The following is a 21,605-nucleotide window of genomic DNA, read 5'->3' on the forward strand; positions in this document are numbered from 1 at the left end:
CGATTCTCCTGCCTCAGCCTCTCGAGTAGCTGGGATTACAGGCACCTGCTATGACGTCCAGCTGATTTTTGTATTTTTAGTAGAGAGAGGGTTTCACCATGTTGATCAGGTGGGTCTCAAACTCCTGACCTCAAGTGATTGGCCCGTCTCAGCCTCCCAAAGTGCTGGGATTACAGGCATGAGCCACAGTGCCCGGCCTGAAACAATTTTTTTTTTTTTTTGATATGGAATGCTTCATGAATTTGCGTGTCATCCTTGCATGGGGGCCATGCCAATCTTCTCTATATTGTCCCAATTTTAGTATATGGGCTGCCGAAGTGAGCACTATCATCACTTCTTTTAAGTGTTCAGGTCTACTGTTCTGACCCTTGGGAGTCAATGTATTTTGTGATTCAAACTTTTTCAGATTTTACAAAGGTGCATAATTACAGAATATCCTTAGTGTGCTTGAGGTAGCAACTCACAACAGTCAAACATTAATATTTCTGCAGTGAAGCATATGAGTATTCACATTAAGTGAGATAACTAAAGAATATAAATAACACCACATCAGTTTGGATCAGGTGGTAAAGCCAAATAAATTCACTATAAACTTGGAAAACAAACACAAAAACAAAACAGCCTTGTGGTTCCAGGGATTTTTGCCTGGGGGAATTACAGATGAGAGACTGTCGACCTGTTTATATAGAAGCATCAGGAAAGCCTGAACGCATTGTGTTGTTACGGTGGTGCTGCTGCTCACTGAGGAGACTGACTGCGTTTTATTTTTATTTTTGCCTTTTGACTTGCTGTTTTAATTTTTAATTTTTCTACACTGAGTATTAATTACTTTTTCGCCTATCGTTTCTTGAATTTCAATCGATTCAGATAAATGTAACACAGATTTAACCCAAGGAGAATATTGCATTGCTCAGTGGACCTCAAAAAGATCATAGTCAGCATTGGGTTCACAATTTTCATTTGTGCCTTTAGGAAAGTGTGTGTGTGTATATATATATATATATATATTTTTTTTTTTTTTTTTTTTTTTTTTGAGACGGAGTCTCGCTCTGTCACCCAGGCTGTAGTGCAGTGGCCAGATCTCAGCTCACTGCAAGCTCCGCCTCCCGGGTTCACGCCATTCTCCTGCCTCAGCTTCCCGAGTAGCTGGGACTACAGGCGCCCGCCACCTCGCCCGGCTAGTTTTTTGTATTTTTTTAGTAGAGACGGAGTTTCACCAGGTTAGCCAGGATGGTCTCGATCTCCTGACCTTGTGATCCGCCCGTCTCGGCCTCCCAAAGTGCTGGGATTACAGGCTTGAGCCACCACGCCCGGCCCAGGAAAGTATATTTTTCTGGGGAGGCAGGGAACACTAAAGGAGATGGAGTGGGTTTTTCTATTCTTTTTCTTCTGTCTTTAAGCTGGTCCCACCAACACCGTCCATATCCAGAACTAGCTAATTCCTCAACTAGGGCTTGCTTTACCTCCTTTTCTTTTCTTTTTTTTTTTTGAGACGGAGTCTCGCTCTGTCGCCCGGGCCGGAGTGCAATGGCCAGATCTCAGCTCACTGCAAGCTCTGCCTCCTGGGTTTACGCCATTCTCCTGCCTCAGCCTCCCGAATAGCTGGGACTACAGGCGCCCACCACCTCGCCCAGCTAGTTTTTTGTATTCTTTAGTAGAGACGGGGTTTCACCGTGTTAGCCAGGATGGTCTCGATCTCCTGACCTCGTGATCCGCCCGTCTCGGCCTCCCAAAGTGCTGGGATTACAGGCTTGAGCCACCGCGCCCGGCCTCCCCTGGCCTCCCCTCCCCTCCCCTCCCTACCCTCTTTTCTTTTCTTTTCTTCTTTTCTCTTATCTTCTTCTTTTCTTTTCTCTTTTCTCTCTCTCTCTCTTTTTTTTTTTTGAGACGGAGTCTCGCTCTTTCCCCCTGGCTGGAGTGCAGTGGCATGACCTTGGCTCACTGCAATCTCTGCCTTCCGGGTTCAAGTGATTCTCCTGCCTCAGCCTCCAGAGTAGCTGGGACTACAGGCATGTGCCACCATACCCAGCTACTTTTCGTATTTTTAGTAGAGACGGGGTTTCACCATATTGGCCAGGCTGGTCTTGAACTCCCGACCATGTGATCCACCCACCTTGGCCTCCCAAAGTGCTGGGATTACAGGCATGAGCCACCACGCCCGGCCCCTCCTCTTTCATGATAAATGTATATTAGTTTTACATTAAAAAGTAAAACAAGGCCAGACATGGTGCATTCTGCCTGTAATCTCAGCATTTTGGGAGGCTGAGGTGGGAGGATTGCTTGAGGCCAGGAGTTCAAGATCAGCCTGGGCAACACAGCAAGACCCTGTCTCTACCAAAAATGAACCGAGTTAGCTTGGCATGGTGGCATGTGTCTGTAGTCCCAGCTACTCAGGAGTCTGAGGCAGGAAGATGGCTTGAGCCCAGGATTTTGAGGTGGCAGTGAGCTGTGATCGCACTGCTGCATTCCATCCTGGGCGACAGAGCAAGACCCGGTTTCTCTAAAGAAAAAAAATAAGGGGGTCAGGCATGGTGGCTCATGCCTGTAATCTCAACACTTTGGGAGGCCAAGGTGGATGGATCACCTGAGGTCAGGAGTTTGAGACCAGCCTGGCCAACATGATGAAATCCTGTCTCTACTAAAAATACAAAAATTCGCTGGGTATGGTGGTGGGCTCCTGTAGTCTCAGCTACTCAGGAGGCTGAGGCAGGAGAATTTCTTGAACCCAGGAGGCAGAGGTTGCAGTGAACTGAGATCGCACCACTGCACTCCAGCCTAGGTGACAGAGCAAGACTCTGTCTCAAATAAATAAATACATAAATAAATAAATAAAATAAAAATAAAAAGTAAATCCGTAACTACAATAAACTGAAAAATAAATAGAATGTGGGGACAAGTGAGAGAAGTGTGTGTGGACGGGGAAATGGGGGAAGAAGGACCCTGCAGGGGCACAGAGGGGGTTTAGGGGAGGTTTTCAGGGAGTGAGCTGCCTCATGAGCCAGGAAGGAGACGTTGCTAGGCAGACCTGCAGTCAGTGAGGCAGGGAGAGGCAGCTGTTCTGGGCAACTCTGCAGCTCAGGGTAGGCGCAGGGCCCCGAAGGGGAAGGGGAAGTGTCGAAACATCCGTGGGACGCCCTGCTGAGTTCTCCAACCCTGAAACCCGGGACCCTTTCCTGTGCAGCTTCTTGGGAGCTTGAACAAGTTGAGGGAAGTCACATATCCAGGAGGAAATTTCAGTGCACGTGTGTGAGGGCTTCTAGTCAACTGTCTATTTGGTTGAGGATTCCTTAGATTGATGAAAAACAAGTGCTAATAAAAGGACCTATGCCTATGTCTATATATTTATTTTAAATCATGAGCTTTGTCAGACTCGGATGGGCTGATGGTTGAGGGACTTCTGCCAGAAGGCTGGCCAGCCTGGGAAAGGGAAGTGTGCCTAAGTCAATGGAGGTCACAGAAGAAGGGGTGGGAAAGGCTTGCAGAAATTCTAAATAGAAAAGGAGCTTTGGATTAGGCAAGTCCTGTGTGGACTTTAAGGACATCGGAAGGTAGAAAATGCCAGATGAGGAAGTCATCGTGTACACACAAAACTTACAGTCCCAAGCCCCGATCCCGTTGTCAGGACCCAAGACCCACTACTAGTGAAGGGACACAGAAGCGGGAGGGTCCTAGAGGAAGGAGACCCTCCAGGAAGGGGTTCAGGAGGCAACAGCTCCCTCACAGTTCACAGAGGAGCCCTCATCCCCTAGCAAAGTCCATGGGCTGCCCAGGAGAGAAAGCTGATTTCTTTCCCGCTTACCATGCATAAGAGGATCCCCATGGGAAGCTGGGCCTACCCATATGGCCAGCTCTTGGAGGCCTAGGACGGCGCGAGGGACAAGACTCAACAGAAGGTCAGGGCCGCCTTGGTGGAAGGGCTGCTGAGTGTGTGTGACAGACCTGTGACGTGTGACCTGGCAGTGACTCTTAAACTAGGCTGTGCAGTACCCTGGACCAAGGCAGCCTACAGCTAAAACAGAAGTATTTTCTGCATTTTTAGATAGAATTATCTCCATTTAAAAAATATTATTTTGGTTGGGTACGGTGGCTCACGCCTATAATCCCAGCAGTTTGGGAGGCTGAGGTCAGGAGTTTGAGACCAGCGTGGCCAATATGGTGAAACCCTGTCTCTAGTAAAAATACAAAAATTAGCTGGGTGTGGTGGCACACACCTGTAATCGCAGCTACTGGGGAGGCTGAGGCAGGAGAATTGCTTGAACCTGGGAGGTGGAGGCTGCAGTGAACCAAGATCACGCCATTGCACTCTAGCCTAGGCAACAAGAGTGAGACTGCATCTCAAAAAAATCAACCAACCTTCCTTCTTTCCTTCCTTCCTTCCTTTTCTTCACTCTGATGCCCAGGCTGGAGTGCAGTGCTGCAATCTTAGCTCACTGCAGCCTCCGTCTGCCGAATTCAACTGATTTCTCCTGCCTCAGCCTCCCAAGTAGCTGGGATTACAGGCATGTGCCACCACGCCCAGCTAATTTTTGTACTTTTAGTAGAGACGGAGTTTTGCCACGTTGGCCAGGTTAGTCTTGAACTCCTGACCTCAGGTGATCCACCCACCTCGTCCTCCCAAAGTGCTGGGAATACAGGCATGAGCCACCACGCCCGGCTGAAAATAATATTTATTTCTGATAGTAAAAGTATTATTTTTATCCATAATTTTACCTACACATAGCTAGATATATTTCCTTCCAGTCTCTTTTTTGTGACTATCTTGATTAATAATATATTTATAAATATATGTTAGAAATATTTATGAATAATAGCTATTACTATTGTTCATTTAACATTTTTTGAATGCTTACTGGGGTCAGGCACTATTCTAAATTATTCTTTTTTTTTCCCTGTTGTAATTGACAAAGACACTATTCTTTTTTTTGAGACGGAGTCTCGCTCTGTCCTGGGGCTGGAGTGCAGTGGCGCAATCTTGGCTCACTGCAAGCTCCGCCTCCCGGGTTCACGCCATTCTCCTGCCTCAGCCTCCCAAGTAGTTGGGACTAGAGGCACCCGCCACCTCGCCCGGCAAATTTTTTGAAGTTTTTAGTAGAGACAGGGTTTCACTGTGTTAGCCAGGATGGTCTCGATTTCCTGACCTCGTGATCCGCCCGCCTCGGCCTCCCAAAGTGCTGGGATTACAGGCGTGAGCCACTGCGCCCGGCCGGCAAAGACACTATTCTAAACCCTTTACAGATACTGACCTGTGCAATCTTCAAAATAACCCTATGAGGTGAAAACATTATTTTCCGGCCTAGGTGTTTTGGCTTATGCCTGTAATCTCACCACTTTGGGAGGCTGATGCAGGAGGATCACTTGAGCCCAGGTGTTCAAGACCAGCCTGAGCAACATAGTGAGACCCCATCTCTATATAAAATAAATAAATAAATACTTTTTTTACAAAATCAAAAAACGTATTTTTCCTATTTAACAATAAAAACGCAAGGAACAGAGAGGTAAGTAAATTTGTCTAAGGTAACACAGGTAGTAAGTGGGGAGCTCAAATTCAAATGCAGATCTGACTGTGGAGCCTGGTTTTGGCCAAAATACATGCTATACCATATGTGATTTTGTGGTAAGACTTCTCATTATTATATTGTATTTTTCATATCATAAAAATATTTACCAAATGTTCCGTTTTTTTCTCATAACTTTTTATGATTCTTTGATCCCTACCACGACTTGTTTATCCTACAAATCAAGTAAAAGAAAATATCGAATTTAGTTTAAACCTGTATGTTGATTTGATATAACTTATGTAAACTAGGTACTTATTTAATATGTCATTATTTCAGAATGCTCGAAAATGAAACCATGCTGTCCAGGAGCTGTACTCCACAACTAAAGGCAAGCAAAATTCTTGACGTGTTCTCAAATTCTGCCTTTTCTGTTCCTCTGTTCCTTCAGGCATCCATTCCTTTATCTGGCCAACATTTTCTGAGCACCTATTTGCCATGCCTGTGCCAGGTAGTGGGAATCCAGTGGTGCCTAAGGGCACACAGCATGGGCCCTCAGGGGCTCTCTGTCTCAGGAGAGGTGGGCAATAGAACCCACCGTGGAATCCACCATGAGCAAGCTGGAGCGATTGAGGGGGCAGGAGGAGGGAAAGAGGGCAGGAGATAAGCAGGGATGCTGCCCCAGAGAGAGGACTTCTGACCTGAGCCCTGAGCAGAGGAAGAAGGCGATCCTAGCATAGGGAGCGACGTGTGCAGAGACGCATTCATGGGCACCATAAAAAATATGTTTCAAGCAGAGGATGGTTGTTGGTGATGGAGGGGAGCAGAGAGAGGATGATGAAGAAGGGAAGGAAAACAGCATGAAGTAGCTAGGGATGAAAACCACAATGGGGATCCACTGAGGGGGTTTAAACAAGCAAAGGACATGCAGATTTGGATTTGGGAAAGATCACTCCAGTGGAGAAAAGATTGGAGGGGAAAAGCTTTGAAGCAGGAAGTCTAGGTAGGAGACCGATGCAGGGATCCAGAAGAGAGAAGATGGCGGCCTGAATTAGGACATGGGGCAGTGGAAGGCAAAGAAGGGAACGCAAAGTAGCGAGAAAGTTGTTTCCTTTGGACCTTGTCTTAATCTGTTGGTGCTGCTTTAACAAAATACCACAGACTAGGCAATTTATAAGGGGCAGAAATTTATTTTCTCTGTTCTGGAGGCTGGAGAGTCCAAAATCAAGGCACCAGCAGATTCAGTGTCGCAAAAGTTGCTCTCTGCTTCAAAGATGGCACCTTGAATACTGTGTCTTTACATGACTGAAGACAGAAGGGCAAAAAGGGCTGAACACTGTGTGAAGCCTCTTTTATAAAGGCTTTAATCCCATTCACTAGGGCTCTGCCCTCATGACTTATTCACCTTGTAAAAGCCACACCTCTTAATTTTTTTTTTTTTTTTTTGAGACGGAGTCTCACTCTGTTGCCCGGCTGGAGTGCAGTGCCCGGATCTCAGCTCACTGCAAGCTCCGCCTCCCGGGTTTACACCATTCTCCTGCCTCAGCCTCCCGAGTAGCTGGGACTACAGGCGCCCGCCACCTCGTCCGGCTAGTTTTTTGCATTTTTTAGTAGAGACGGGGTTTCACCGTGTTAGCCAGGATGGTCTCGATCTCCTGACCTCGTGATCTGCCCGTCTCGGCCTCCCAAAGTGCTGGGATTACAGGCTTGAGCCACCGCGCCTGGCCACCTCTTAATATTAGCACATTGGCAATTAAGTTTCAATACATGAATTTTGGAGGACACATAAACATTCAAGCCACAGTGGACATGGAGACTGGATCTGGGTGATGAAGTAGAGGGAGGAAGGGAGGATGACCCAGGCTTTTGGCTTGGACATTGGGTGGAAGGTAGGTAGGTGGTGGTACTCTACACCAAGATGGGAACTATCAGAACTGGTTTATGGATTTTAGTTTTGTGAATGTTGTTGAGTTTTAAGGGTCTAGCTAGTGGCTAGAGATACGTCGCTGAAATTTATGAGAGAAAGCCAGATTGGGATTATGAATTTTGGAGGCAGCAGCATTTGGATGGTAACAGAACATGGACTGTCTGGAAGAGATCATCCAGTGACAGTGCATAGACTGAGAGAGAAACAGACCTGAGACAGAACCCTGGGAAGCAGCAAAGTATATGGAACAGGCAGTGAAAACGGTCCACAAGAAAGACAGAATGAGGGCTGGGCGGGGTGGCTCATGCCTGTAATCCCAGCACTTAGGGAGGCTGAGGTGGGCAGATCACGAGGTCAGAGTTCAAGACGAGCCTGGCCAACATGGTGAAACCCTGCCTTCATTAAAAATACAAAAATTAACTGGGCGTGGTGGTGGGTATCTGTAATCCCAGCTACTGGGGAGGCTGAGGCAAGAGAATCCCTTGAACCTGGAAGGCAGAGTTTGCAGTGAGCTGAGATCAAACCATTGCACTCCAGCCTGGGTGACAGAGCAAGACTCCATCTCAAAAAAAAAAAAAAAAAAAAAATTAGGCCAGAGAGGTTGGAGGAAAGCCAGGAGAGATGTTGCCCCAGAAGCCAAAGAGAGAGACACAAGAGGCAACACGTCAAGAGAGTAAAAAATGACTGAGTTGAGAAGTGAAAGAGAAGGACGGAGGGAGACCTAAATATGTTTCAATAATAGGATGAAATGTCTGGAGAGGAAGAAGTTGAGGATGGAGGAGACACAAAGCCCCAAAACTGTCTTGTTTGACGATGATGATGATGGTGATGATGATGATGGCTCGATGATCCCTTACCATATGTCAGATACCGTGTTGTGGTTTTAGGTTGGTTCATTGTTTGTTTGTTTTTTGAGATAGGGTCACATCCTGTCACCCAGGCTGGAGTGCAATGGCACAATTACGACTCACTGCAGACTTGACCTCCCAGGCTCAAGTGATCCTCCCACGTCAGCCTCCCAAAGTATTGGGTTTACAGGTGTGAACCACTGCACCTGGCCTTAGGTAGTTTTTTTTTTTCCCCACTTTCAATCCTGGTAACTCACAAAACACTTAGATCGTTTTAAAAGCTTTTTATTATGAAAATATTCACATACACACAAAATAGAGAAAACAGTATAGTGAAGCCTCATGTTTTCATCATCCAGATTTAATAAATATCAACATTTTGCCAATCTTGTATAATCTAAAAAGGAAATTAAAAATTAATTGAACAAAGGGCTTGGCATGTTCATTTAAAAAATGAATACCTGACATATCTTAATGAATTTTTAAAAAGTCATACAAATTATTCTCTCAGGCACGTGCAGTGGCTTACGCCTGTAATGCCAGCACTTTGGGAGGCCGAGGTGGGCGGATCACCTGAGGTCAGGAGTTCGAGACCAGCCTGGGCAATGTGGTGAAACCCGATTTCTACTAAAAATACAAAAATTAGCCAGGCATGGTGGTGTGTGCCTGTAATCCCAGCTACTTGGGAGGCTGAGGCAGGAGAATTGCTAGAACTTGGGAGGCAGAGGTTGCAGTGAGCCGAGATCATGTCACTGCACTCCAGCCTGGGTGACAGAGTGAGACTCCACCTCAAAAAACAAAAAGCAAAAAACAAAACCCAAGTATTTTCTCAGACGCAGACCACAGTGGAATTAAACTAGAAATAATTAACAGAAAGACAGTTGGAAAAGTCCAAAATACTTGGAAATTAAAGAGCATACTTCTAAATAACACAAAACTCAAAGAAGTCTGAGGATAATTTTTTTTCTTTTTTTGAGACAGTCTTGCTCTGTTGCTCAGGCTGGTGTGCAGTGGCACAATCTCGGCTCACCAAGACCTCTGCCTCCCTGTTTCAAGCGATTCTCCTGCCTCAGCCTCTTGAGTAGCTGCGACTACAGGCACATGCCATCGCACAAGGCTAATTTTTTTTTTTTTGCTTTATTTTTATTTTTTACTTTTTTGAGATAGAGCCTCACTCTATTGTTAAGGCTGGAGTGCAGTGGTGCGATCTCGGCTCACTGCGACCTCTGCCTTCCAGGTTCAAACAATTCTCCTGCCTCAGCCTCCCAAGTAGCTGGGATTACAGATACATGTCTGGCTAATTTTTTGTATTTTTAGTAGAGACGGGATTTCACCATGTTGGCCAGGCTGATCTCGAACTCCTGGCCTCAAGTGATCCACTCACCTAGGCCTCCCAAAGTGCTGGGATTACAGGTGTGAGCCACCGCGCCCAGCCTCAAGAGAACTTTAAACATTTTTTGAACTAGATAAAATGAAAATGCAACTTATTAAAATCTGCAGTTCCTGTATATACTTGCCAGTGCAAAAAACAAGAACAAAAACAAAAACAAAATTGTATTGTGTATGCAAACAATGCCTAGAGAGAAACTTTTAGCATTGTACGTATATATTAGCAAAGAAAAAAGATCTAAAATCAATCTACACTTCCACATTAGGAAACTAGAGAAAGAAGAACAATATAAGCCTAAAACAAGTAGAAGAAAAGAAATAATAAAAATTAGAGCACAGAACAGAGCCAGGTGCTGTGACTCATTCCTGGTAAGCCCAGTGACTCAGGAGGCTGAAATGAGAAGATCACCTGAGACCATGACTTCGAGGCTGCAGTAAGCTATGATCACACCATTGCACTCCAGTCCAGGCAATGGAGTGAGATCCCATCTCTATAAAAAAGATAAATTAAAAAATAAAAATTTGAGCAGAAAATAATAAAATTGAAAGCAAGAGAACAATAGAGAAAATCAATGAAAATGAAAGTTGGTTCTTTGACATAATTAATACACTTGATAAACCTCTTGCCAGCTAAGAAAAGAAAAAGAAAAAGAAAACATACATTACTAATATCAGAAATAGAAGACTGGGCACAGGGTCTCATGCCTGTAATCCTAGCACTTTGGGAGGCTGAGGCAGGTGGATCACTTGAGCTCAGGAGTTCAAGACTAGCCCGGGCAACAAGGTGAACCCTGTCTCTATCAAAAATACAAAAATTTGCCAGGTGTGGTGTTGCCTGCCTGTAGTTCCTGTGACTTGGGAGGCTGAGGCAGGAAGATCGCTTGAACCAGGGAAGTTGAGACTGTGCTGAGTTGAGATGGCACTACTGTACTCCAGCCTGAGTGACAAAGTGATACCCTGAAAAGAAAGAGAGAGAGAGAGAGAAAGGAGAAAGAAAAGAAAAGGAAGGAAGGAAGGAACGAAGGAAAGAAGGAAGGAAGGAAGGAAAGAAAGAAAGAAGGAAGGAAGGAAGGAAAGAAAGAAGGAAAGAAGGAAGGGAAGGAAGGAAGGAAATAGAAGAGGAGTCATCACTACTGATTTCATGGACATTAAAAGGATAATAAAGCAGCTGGGCCTGGTGGCTCACACCTGTAATCCCAGCACTTTGGGAGGTTGAGGCAGGTGGATCACTTGAGGTCAGTAGTTCGAGACCAATCTCGTCAACATAGTGAAACTCCCCTCTATTTCAAATACAAGATTTAGCTAGGTGCAGCGGTATGTGCCTGTAATCCCAGCTGCTTGGGAGGCTGAGGCATGAAAATTGTTTGAACCCAGGAGGCAGAGGTTGCAGTAAGCTGAGATCACTCCACTGCACTCCAGCCTGAGCAACAAAGCGAGACTTTGTCTCAAAAAAAAAAAAAAAAAAGAAATATTATGAACAAACTCTATGCCTGCAAATTTGAAAATTTAGATGAAATTAACCAATTCCATGAAAGATACAAACTATTTTACTATCTTATGTGGGCACAGTTCTGGGTGCCCTAAAACAATTGCAATAGTAACATCTAAGATCACTGATCATAGATCACCATAACAGATATAACAATAAAACAAAGTTTGAAAGATTGCAATAATTATGAAAGCATGACACAGAGACACTAGTGATCACATGCTGTTGCAAAAACGTACCAATAGATTTGCTCAATGCATGGTTGTCACAAACCTTCCATTTGTTAAAAAACACAAAATCTGAGAAGTACAATAAAGTGAAGTGCAATAACACAAGGTATGCTTGTAACTCAAAATGGATTATAGATCTAAATGTAAAGCGCACACCTATCAACATTTGAGAAGCTAACATCAGAGAAAAGCTTGGTTACTTGGGTTTGGCTATTACTTTTTAGATATAATACCAAAGCACAACGCAGGAAATAAGAAAATTGACAAATTGGGCTTCATTAAAACAAAAAACTACTGCTCTGTGAAAGTTTGACACTCTTCATACTGTAAAGAGGCAGGCCATAGATTGGGAGAAAATTTCTGCAAACATGCAACTGAGAAATAAAGAACTTACATCCAAAATATACAAGGAACTCTTAAGATTCAACAGTAAAAAACCCCCAAACAGTCCGATTATAAAATGGAGAAAATACCTAAATAGGCACTTCACAAAAGAAGATACACAGATGGCAAATAAGTATATGAAAAGATACTCAACAGCATATGTCATTAGGGGACTGCAAATTGCTGTATAATTCAGCAATTGTGCTTCTAGGTATTTACCCAATTGTGTTGAAATTATGTCCACATAAAAGTCTGCCCACAGGCCAGGTGCTGTGGCTCATGCCTGTGATCCCAGCACTTTGGGAGGGCCAAGTAGGAGGATTGTTTGAGCCCAACATAGCAAGCCTCCATCTCTACAAAAAATTGTAAAACTAATGGTCCTAGTTACTCAGGAGGCTGAGGTAGGAGGATTGCTTCAGCCCAGGAGTTCAAGGTTTTGAGGTTGCAGTGAGCAATGATCATACCACTGCACACCAGCCTGGACAACAGAGTGAGATCCTGCCTCAAAAAAAAAAAAAAACCCTGAAAAACAAAAACTAACAACAACCCTCCACACAAATGTTCATAATACCTTTAATCACAATTGCCAAAGACTGGAAACAATCAAGCTGTCCTTCAATAGGTGAATGGATAAACCAACTGTAGTATATCCATACAACAGACTATTACTAAATCTTAAGTGAAGTGAGCTCTTAAGCCATGAAAAGACATGGAGGAAACTTAAATGCATACTGCTTAGTGAAAGAAGCCATTCTGAAAAGGCCGCATAATGTATGACATTTGGGAAAAGGCAAACTATACGAGTCTGTTCTCACACTGCTATAAAGAGCTACCTGAGACTGGATAATTTATAAAGAAAATAGGGTTAATTGACTCACAGTTCCACATGTCTGAGGAGGCCTCAGGAAACTTACAGTCATGGCGGAAGGTGAATGATAACCAGGTGCCTGCTTCATAAGACAGCAGGACAGAGAGTGCGCAGGAGAAAATGCCACTTCTCAAACCATCAGCTCTTGTGAGAACTTCCTCACTATCACGAGAACAGTATGGGGGAAACCGCTCCCATGATCCAATCACCTCCCACCAGGTTCCCCCCTCTACATATGGGAATTACAATTTGAGATGAGATTTGGGTGGGGACAGAGAGCCAAACCATATCACAAACGGTAGAGACAATAAAAAGATTAATAGTTGCCAGGAGTTCAGGGGTGTTCAGAAAGGGGTGAATAAATGAAGCACAGTGAATTTTTAGTGTGGCGAAATGATTCTGTTTGATACTGTAATGATGGGCACATGACATTATGCATATATCAAAACCCGTGGAAGTATACTATACAGGGTAAATCTTAATGTAAACTGTGGACTTTAGTTAATAGTAATGTACCAGTATTGGTTCATTAATTGTAATAAATGTACTACACTAATGCAAGATGTTTTTTTTTTTTTTTTTTTTTTTGAGGCGGAGTCTTGCTCTGTCGCCCGGACTGGAGTGCAGTGGCCGGATCTCAGCTCACTGCAAGCTCCGCCTCCCGGGTTTACGCCATTCTCCTGCCTCAGCCTCCGAGTAGCTGGGACTACAGGCGCCCGCCACCTCACCCGGCTAGTTTTTGTATTTTTAGTAGAGACGGGGTTTCACCGTGTTAGCCAGGATGGTCTCAATCTCCTGATCTCGTGATCCGCCCGTCTCGGCCTCCCAAAGTGCTGGGATTACAGGCTTGAGCCACCGCGCCCGGCCCAAGATGTTAAAAACAGAGAAAACTGTGTTTGTGTGGTAGGAGGGGTTATATGACAAACAGGCAGGATATACAGAAACTCTGTACTGTCTGTTCTACTTTTCCATAATTCTAAAACATCTATTAATTAAAAAACATGAATGTCTGAGAATAACCAATTAACAAAAAAAGAATGGGGATGGGGAGGGTTTACCTGACTAGATGTGGCTGAGACTAGCTAGATGCCTTTTTAACATGTAAAGGACTTTATTTCCTTGCTTCCCTTTCAGATGGGAGTATAACTAAATCTGTTAGATGAGAGTTTGAAAAGCGCTTTTAGAAAGGATGCCAGACAGCTGGCCTGTGCCCTTTTGGCCCTTCCCTGCGCGGTTCACTTCCTACCTGGAATACGGGATTTAGGGCTGGAGATTCAGCAGCCATCTTGGAGCATGAGGAGATCGTAAGAGTGAAAACCACAGCTAAGAATATCATGGAAGAAGTCTGGGCTCCTGATGAGTGTGGTTCTTCCATGTCAGTCCTGGGCATCCTATATCAGACTTATGTTTTTTGTTTGTTTTGAGACCGAGTCTCACGCTGTTGCCCAGGCTGGAATGTAGTGGCGAGATCTCAGCTCCCTGAAACTTCCACCTCCTGGTTTCAAGTGATTCTCCTGCCTCAGCCTCCTGAGTAGGTGGGACTGACTATAGGTGTGCACCACCACACCCGGCTACTTTTTTTGTATTTTTAGTAGAGACAGAGTTTCACCATGTTGACCTAGCTGGTCTGGAACTCCTGACCTCAGGGGATCCACTGACCTGGGCCTCCCAAAGTGCTGGGATTACAAGTGTCAGCCACCACACCCGGCCCTATATCAGACTTCTTTTACATGAAAGAAATAAAATTACTTCTTGTGTAAACCTCTGTTATTTATATCTGTTGCTAGCAGTTAAACACAATTCAACCTGATATACTACATCATAAAACTTACTACAATGCTATTATAATAAAAACCATATATATAGCACAGAAATAAACAATACAAGTAGAACCTAATAAGGAATCCAGAAACAAATTCAAATGGGAGCTTGATATAAATAAAGATGGCATTTCATTCAGAGGAGGAAGGATGGTTTACTTAATATATGGTGCTAGCAGAACTGACTATCCATCTGGAAGAAAACACAGTTACACTTCTACCCCACTTCATATGCAAAAATAAACTCCAGATGGATTAAAAGTCTAAATGTAAAAAATAAAAATATTAGATACAAATGTAAGAAGTTGTTTATAAAATTGTAAAGTAAAAAAGACCTTCTGAAGTAGAAGATGAAACTCAGAAACCCTAAGAGTCGCATTTAACAATAATAGTCATGAATCACCTTTGAAAAATTAACATTTTTTATATAGTGAAAGAAATCATAAACAAAGTCAAGAGACAAATGATAGGCTAGAATAAATCCTTAGAATATATATGACAAAGGAGAAAAGTTGCTAACATACCTTAGCTCTTACAAACCAATGAAAAAAAAGACAATCCAATTAGAATTTGGCAAGCATATCCCCAGGCACTTCCAGAAAAAAAATGCAAATCATAGGCAATATGAAAAGATTCTTGGCCGGGCGTGGTGGTTCACGCCTGTAATCCCAGCACTTTGGGAGGCTGAGGCGGGCAAATCACCAGGTCCGGAGATCAAGACCATCCTGTCTAACACAGTGAAACCCCGTCTCTACTAAAAATACAAAAAATCAGCCAGGCGTAGTGGTGGGTGCCTGTAGTCCCAGCTACTCAGGAGGTTGAGGCAGGAGAATGACGTGAACCCGGAAGGCAGAGCTTGCAGTGAGCCGAGATCGTACCACTGCACTCCAACCTGGATGACAGAGACTCTGTCTCAAAAAAAAAAAAGGAAAGAAAAGAAAAGATTCTTAATCCCACTGGTATTCAAGGAAATGCTAATTAGCATAATAATAAGCATAACTTCTTTTTAATTCATCAGATTGGCAAAAAATAAAAAAGATTGGTGAAACTATTGATATGGGTGTGGAATGAAAATTTTTTTTGTTTTTATGTGAGACGGAGTCCTGCTCTATCGCCCAGGCTGGAGTGCAGTGGCATGATCTCAGCTTACTGCTAGCTCTGCCTCCCGGGTTCACGCCATTCTCCTGCCTCAACCTCCTCAGTAGCTTCTTCAGGCTCTCTGGGAAGTACTGTAATAATATATATTTTGAAGTGCACATATTCATTGATCCAGCAATACTGTTACAGGAAAGGCGTCCTGATCCAGACCCCCAGAGAGGGTTCTTGGATCTCGCGAAGAAAGAATTCAGGGCCAGTCCATAGAGTAAACGGAAAGCAAGTTTATTAGGAAAGTATAGGAATAAAAATAGCTACTCCATAGGCAGGGCAGCCCCGAGGGCTGCTGGTTGCCCATTTTTATGGTTATTTCTTGATGATATGCTAAACAAGGGGTGGATTACTCATGTCTCCCCTTTTTAGACCATCTAGGGTAACTTCCTGAGGTTGCCACAGCATTTTTAAGTTGTCATGGTGCTGATGGGAGTGTAGCAGTGAGGAGGACCGGAGGGCACTCTCGTTGCCATCTTGGTTTTGGTGGGTTTTGGCCAGCTTCTTTACTGCAACCTGTTTTATCAGCAAGGTCTTTATGACCTGTGTCTTGTGCTGACCTCCTTTCTCACCCTGTAAGTGAGAATGCCTTAGCCTTCTGGGAATGCAGCCCAGTAGGTCTCAGCTGGGTTTTACTCAGCCCCTATTCAAGATGGGGTTGCTCTGGTTCATACACCTCTGACAATACTTTTTGTAATCTATCCTACAAAAAGAATAGCACCAACACATGAAGAAATATGTTCAAGGAGATTTTCTGTAGCACGGCTTTTGTAGGGGCAAAAAGATGTACTTAACCTGAAGGACAATAACTGAACTTCCCTGAGTAGGGACTTGACATATTATGATATACCTATACTATGGAGTATTACACAACTTTTAAAAAGAATGAGTTAGATATATGTGTATTGACCTAGAAGCGTGTCTAGGTTAATGGGGGACTTTCTTTGTTCTTAAGCGTCCACTTGAGGACTGTGTTTACTTAATCAGGAAACAATTTGCATCCCATCTATTAGATATGGAGTCACACATAGAAAGAAACTTAAGTTAGGCCAGGTCTAGTGACTCACCCCTATAATCCCAGCATTCTGGGAGGCTGAAATGGGCAGATACTTGAGGTCAGGAGTTCGAGACTAGCCTGAACAACATGATGAAACCCCGTCTCTACTAAAAATACAAAAATTAGCCGGGCATGGTGGTGCTTGACTGTAATCCCAACTACTCGAGTGGCTGAGGCATGAGAATTCCTTGAACTCAGGAGGCAGAGGTTGCATTGAGCCAAGATTGCGCCATTGCACTCCAGCCTGGGCGACAGAGCAAGACCTTGTCTCAAAAAAAAAAAGGAAGGAAAAAAACTTGAGTTAATTGGCACCATGCATCTGATTTATTCCTATGACGTTTTAGCATTCCTTACAGAGTGGCACCTCAGGCATTGCTCAGCGAGTACACTTCTTTTTTGGGCTCAAGATGCTCCCAACAATACATGAGTTGTTTCTTGGACCAGTCATTCCAGAGGCAGCACTATTCACTGGACAAAACAAACACAAACAAGAACCTAAAGGCAATGGAGAACAAGAAAAAAGTAGACAAACACTGGAGAAGAGCCAATGCTTATAAGAAAGGAACAGCACTGGAGTTCTCAGTTTACAGCTTTTCGCCAGAGGGCAGGCCCCATTCCATGCCCTGGGTTGCAACTAAAATTCAGATAGATCCTATGCTGTGTAACTGCGTTGGAGAACCAAAGGACACAGCAGCTGCAAATGAGGGTGTTATTTCAGAAAGGAGTGAGCAATGGAGGAGAGCTCCAGGCTCTCCTCCCAATGTGCATGAACTCTGCCCAAACCTCTGGGCGACTTCTGTAGGGCAGGCTCTAAGCAGCCCATTACAGGCTGAAGAAACTGGGCAGCGAGTTCTGCTGCTGCCCACCACAGTAAAGAAGACAGAGTTTTCAGTTTCAGTAGAGCCAAAATAACTGCCGCTTAAAAATAAAACTTTTCAGAGGCATAATGGAATCCAGATTCTCTGCAAGTGTCAAGTACAATGTCGAGTACAATCCAGTATTACCGGGCCATCTTGATTTAATTGACATTGTACCCAGCAACTGCAGAACACATGTTCTTTTCAAATGCTCATTCTCCAAGATCGATCACAAGCTGGGCCATCAAACAAGTATCAATACATGTTTTTAAATCTTGGGTGTGTGGTTTTTTTTTTGAGATGGAGTTTCGCTCTGTCGCCCAGGCTGGAGCGCAGTGGCGCGATCTCGGCTCGTGGCAAGCTCCGCCTCCCGAGTTCCAAGAGATTCTCCTGCCTCAGCCTCCCGAGTAGCTGGGACTACAGGCGCCCGACACAATGCGCGGCTAATTTTTTTGTATTTTTAGTAGAGACGGAGTTTCACTGTGTTCGCCAGGATGGTCTCGATCTCCTGACCTCATGATCAGCCCGCCTCGGCCTTCCAGAGTGCTGGGATTACAGGCGTGAGCCACAGCACCCCGCCACATGTTTTTAAATCTTATTTTTACTTTTATATTTTTAACAAAGATTTGAACAAAAAAATCAATAAATTTAAAAGGTTCATACAGTCTGCTTTCTGACCATAATTAAATTAGAACTCCATAACAATAATATATACTTTTAAAAGCCTAAATATGTGAATATTAACTCACTTTTTATTTTGTTTTATTTTTTTGAGACAGGGTCTCACTCTGTCAGCCATGCTGGAGTATGGTGGCACAATCTCCGCTCACGGCAGCCTTGACTTCCTAGGCTCAAGCAATCCTCCCACCTCAGCCTCTCAAGTACCTGGGACTACAGGCACACACCACCACACCCAGTTAATTTTTTTTTTTTTTTTTTTAATTTTTTGTAGAGACAAGGTCTCACTTTTTTGCCTAGGCTGGTCTCGAACTCCTAAGCTCAAGTGATCCTCCCACTTTGGCTTCCCAAAATCCTGGGATTATGGGTCACTGTGCTCTGCTTAACTCACTTTTAAATAACCTATGACTCCAAGAAGAAATCACAGGGGACATGAAAATATGTTGAACTGAGCTACAATGAAAACACAATATATCAAAATTTGGGAGATACAGCAAAACTACTGAGTTGGAGAAATTTATAACTTTAAATGCTTACACTAGCAAAGATGGAAGGAATAAAATCGGTGGCCAAAGGTTCAACCGTTGTTATATAAGAGCAAAGTGAACCTTAAACTTACTAAAGTAAATAAAAGGAAGGAAATAACAAAGAAGAGAACAGAAACCAATGAAGTAGAAAACAAACAATAGAAAAATTAACAAAACCAAAAACTAGTTCTTTGGAAAGCTCAAGAAAATTGATAAACATCTGTCTAGATTGATAGAGACAGACACACAGAGATACAGACACCCACACACACACACACACACACACGAGAAAGAGAAAATACTAATTACCAGTATCAGAAATGAAAGAGGAAATATTTCATGTACCCCATAAATATATATGCCTACTATGTACTCATAAGAATTAAAAATTAAAAAAGCAATGAAAGAGGAGCTATCATTACAAATCCTGCAGACATTAACAAGATAATAAGAAAACATTATAAATAACTTTATGTCAATACATCTATGAACACAGATAAAATGGACAAATTTCTTGAAAAAGACAACTTACTAATACTGGCACAAGATGAAATGTAAAATCTGAATATCCGTTGAGGAAACTGAAATTTCTAGCAAAATCTCACAAAGAAAAATTTAAATCTAGAGAGTTTTATTGGCTAATTCTATTAAGCATTAAGGAAACACTGGTCTTTGTCTACCAGAAAATAGAGAAGGAACACTTCCACACTCCTTTTATGAGGCTAGATTAACCCTGATACCAAAAACTGACAAAAGGCATTACAAAGAAGAAAATTACAGACCAATATCTCCCATGAACATAGTTGCAAAAATTTTTAACAAAATACTAGCAAGTTGGCAATATATCAGAAAAACGATATATTATGACCAAGCGAGGTGTGTGTAAGAGGTTCAAGATTTGATTAGCCCTGTAGGTGCTAGTGGTAGATTTACAGAGAAGAACTACAAAGTTAAAGCATCAGATTAAGAAAAGAATTTCTACAGTAGATTTTTGAATGTACTGGTAGGGAGAAAGTAGGTGGTTGGATATAGCAAAAAGGCACCAGATTAGGAATAGGGACCAGGGTTCTAGTCCTGGTTCAACCTCCAACTCAAAGTATGGTGTCAGAAAGGTCACTTTGCCTCTCTTGGCCTTAGTTTCCACATGTGTCCAGTAATGACCTATTAGAGTATTTTCCAGCTCTAACACTCTAGAGTCTATGAAGCCAAGTCCTAAATTTTTTTTCACAGCTGCCTAGACTTTCCGCTTCAGCACCTCAAAAAGCAGAAGTAGAAAATGTGCAAGATATGCATTCATGCATGAATGAAGCCACCATCTGCACGGGACTTGAAGTACCTGGGATTCACGGTGGGCCCGATTTGAGAGCACCACATGTCCTCAGGGAGTACTTTCAAATGAACTCTCTGGAAGCCATTCAATATGTCATTGTACTGTCATTGTACTATGGGAAGATCATGGACTCTGGGCTCAGACTGATCTGGGTTTGTTGTTGTCATTGTTGTTGTTGTTTTTGAGACAGAGTCTCACTCTGTCACCCAGGCTGGAGTGCAGTGCTGCGAGCGATCTCTGCTCACTGCTACCTCCTTCTCACAGGTTCAAGCAATTCTCCTGCCTCAGCCTCCTGAGTGGCTGGGATTACAGGCATGTGCCACCGAGCCCAGCTAATTTTTGTATTTTTAGGAGAGATGGGGTTTCTCCATGTTGGCCAGTCTGGTCTTGAACTCCTGACCTCAGGTGATCTGCCCGCCTCAGCCTCCCAAAGTGCTGGGATTACAGGTGTCAGCCACTACTCCCGGCTCTGATCTGGGTTTGAACTCCAGGTCTGCTGCCTGCTGAATGACCCAGGAAACATTATCTAATCTCACTTACTGTCAGTTTCTTCATCTGTGAAGTGAATACCTGTGACACAGAATTATTGTGAGAATTAACTGAGATAGCATAAGAGAATTCATGGGTCATAGTTGGTGCTCAATAAATGCTAGCTTCCATTCCCTTATCAGTAAAGAATGAGGTTTGGCTACCCACAGCAGAACACCCAAATAATCATGGCTCCATCAAGATGGAGATGTATTTATTTTTCCTCTCCTGTAAAGGATGTCAGAGATGTGAAACCTGGAGCTTGTTTGGGCGCCCCGTGGTCATCAGGGAATCAGGCTCTGCCCAGCTTTCTGCTCTACCATCTTTAGTGTATGGGTTCCATCCACACGGTCACCTCATGATCTAAGAGGGCTGTTGGATCTCCAGCCATCCCATTCAATTACAGGTAGGAAGTAAAAGAAAAAGAGACAAGCAAAAAGCGTGTCTGTCAGCAGAGTTAAGTCTCTTAAAAAGAATTTTTGGGGATACCCCAGCCATTTACACCTTATCAGCCTCCTCTTATAAAGAATTTTTGGGGACACCCCTTCCATTCGTACCTTATCAGCCTCCTCTAAGTCGTAAGAGAGGCTGAGGGATGGAGTCTTTTAGTGGAGCACATTGTGGTCCCCAAATAAAATTGGAATTCTGTTCCTAAGAAACCAAGGGAGAATGAACATTAGGTAGGCAATGAGCAATCTCTGTGCCACCCCTTTTTCTTGTTGCTAAGGTTATTTTTGGTAGAACAGTTGTTAAATTCTGCCATCAGTGATGGAATCCTGAGTTGAAACAATCTTGACAGGCTGGAATACTGGACCCAACGCAACATACAATGTTTGTTTTTTTTTGTTTTTGTTTTTGTTTTTGTTTTAGATGGAATCTTGCTCTGTCACCCAGGCTGAGTGCAGTGGTGCGATCTTGGCTCACTGCAACCTCTGCCTCTTGGGTTCAAGCGATTCTTGTGCTTCAGACTCCCAAGTAGCTGGGATTACAGGCGACCGACACTGCGTCCAGCTACTTTTTGTATTTTTAGTA

The 21,605-nt window shown here is 43.5% G+C and overlaps 1 non-coding gene across 1 annotated transcript; it reads right to left on the reverse strand.

Moving 5' to 3' along the window:
• Window positions 1-218: 218 nt before the first annotated feature.
• Window positions 219-325, reverse strand: LOC117069912. The gene has a single exon (XR_004431717.1). It is a non-coding gene; the product is annotated as a U6 spliceosomal RNA (small nuclear RNA).
• Between the last annotated feature and the right edge of the window lie 21,280 nt (window positions 326-21,605).

Source organism: Trachypithecus francoisi, unplaced genomic scaffold, assembly GCF_009764315.1.
Source record: "Trachypithecus francoisi isolate TF-2019V2 unplaced genomic scaffold, Tfra_2.0 Contig01579, whole genome shotgun sequence".
Classification (NCBI taxonomy): Eukaryota; Metazoa; Chordata; class Mammalia; order Primates; family Cercopithecidae; genus Trachypithecus; species Trachypithecus francoisi.